General features: G+C 51.3%; 1 non-coding gene across 1 annotated transcript; it reads right to left on the reverse strand.

The window, feature by feature from the left end:
• Window positions 1-219: 219 nt before the first annotated feature.
• On the reverse strand, window positions 220-374 carry LOC121309284. The gene has a single exon (XR_005948624.1). It is a non-coding gene; the product is annotated as a 5.8S ribosomal RNA (ribosomal RNA).
• Window positions 375-1,977: the final 1,603 nt, after the last annotated feature.

The following is a 1,977-nucleotide window of genomic DNA, read 5'->3' on the forward strand; positions in this document are numbered from 1 at the left end:
TCGCCGCCCCGGGCCTGGGCCGGGGTCAGGGCCGTGGGCAAGGACGGGGCCACAGTCGCGGACTCCCGCCTTGCCACGCTGAGCTCCCCCCATGTGGCGGGTTCTCCTCCTCGTCTGCTTTTAGTGGGACGAAGGGGAGCAGCGTCCCCTGCGAAGCTGCCCCAGGCCGCGCCCGACCTCGCCCCGGGGTGGGGTGGGACGGGCGATCGATGTGAAAAACGACCCTCAGACAGGCGTGGCCCCGGGAGCTAACCCGGGCCGCAAGTTGTGTTCAAAGTGTCGATGATCAGTGTTCCCCTGCAAGTCACATTAATTCTCGCAGCTAGCTGCGTTCTTCATCGACGCACGAGCCAAGTGATCCATCGCCGAGAGTAGTCTTTATGTCCGCGCCCACGCGTGTTCTTTCGGCCGAAAACATAGGATGAGTATTGGCCAGTCTGGAGGTGACGAGTACCTCGACCAAGGGGGTGCGCGGGGTGCGCAGTGCAGTTTGTGAGGCGCCGCGGATGCCGAGGGGACGGCTCTCCGACGTGATCGTCCGGAGCCCCGGAGGCGGGAGGCCAGGCGTTTTATGGGGTGACGCCTTGCCCCGGAACTGCCTGGCCCCGTCGCTCCGCTCGAGACTGTCGTCCTCACGCCCGGGTGCCCCGCGATAGGATGCCACCGGTCGAGGGAGGAGATGCTGCGCCGAACATGGGCACTGTCGCGAGACGGGGGGTGCCTGGGCCCCCGCGGTCCTCCGTTAATCATAATCGGATCAGGGGCCGGATGCGGATGAGGAACGCACTCTGGATGGGACAGACCGGGCAAGCGCTGAACACTGGGGAAGGGCGTCCGTCCGGGCCTGTTCCTGCCCGGCACGAGACCTCCAAGGCCGACCGTCCCCTGACAGATCAGGGGCTGGACGCGGACGAGGAACCGGAGCCAATACCATGCACGAACGTAGCCGGAGACCCAGGAAGGTAGCCTGGGACCGGCGGTAACTGTCAATTCAGACTGCAACATGCACCACACTACAGCCGTCAAGACCAAGACCCCAAAGCTGGATCCCCAGCCACAATTTCACCACCCACCCTCCTTTAAAAGTAAAAGAAGGGACACGGAATACAGATATTGGCGAAAAAGGAGTATTTTTATTGAAAATCAGAACCGTCACTAACCCCAAATGTTGAAGGTGTTATATGCGAAATGTCAAAAGTCAATTGTCAAGTGTCAAAGCGCACGGCTCAAGGTTCAAAGTTTAATATGTTATGGGTGAAATGTCAAGGGTGAAGGGTCAAATCTCATGAGTGAAGTTTCAAAGTGTTACTAGATGAAATTTCAAAAGTCAAAGCTCACAGTTCAAGGTGTTATAGGTTAAATGTCAAGATGCTCCATGTCTGCTGGGGAGAGGGGCAAAGCCAAGTGCGTTAAAAAGGCTGGCATGTGTGCTGGCCTTTTTGGCACACATGGCACAGCCTTGACCCCTTTCACCCTGCACCCCTCTCTCACCTTTATCTCATCCACCACAGCCACTCAGTCTTCACCTTGCCAATTATCTAACTCAAGCCAGCCAGCTCTTGCCCTACTATACAAAGATATCCGTAGATATTTATAAATCATTCAACTAGTCACAAGCCTAGCTGTGGTTACTTTTCATTATGTTATTATTTATTATAAGGAGTACAAAATATAACATTGTTGCCAAAATTGTGAGTGGGCTTAATATGGGTTAACATTTTGTACCATTGAAATTATTAAAAAATAATATATTTATTCAAAATGAGATAGCTTTCCAGTTAAATGAATACATAGCTCATTAGAATATATGCAAAAACATGTTATTAAAAACTTATTTATAACTCCGAGAACCAGCTGAAAGTGTCATTGTGGTCTGTTTTTATTAAAAGCTATATATTAACATTAAAATTATTATAATGTCATCAAAACATTAGTTGGCAATTATATGTTCAATGTTTTACACAATTTTAATTATTA

Source organism: Polyodon spathula, unplaced genomic scaffold (assembly GCF_017654505.1).
Source record: "Polyodon spathula isolate WHYD16114869_AA unplaced genomic scaffold, ASM1765450v1 scaffolds_1121, whole genome shotgun sequence".
In the NCBI taxonomy this organism is placed as follows: domain Eukaryota; kingdom Metazoa; phylum Chordata; class Actinopteri; order Acipenseriformes; family Polyodontidae; genus Polyodon; species Polyodon spathula.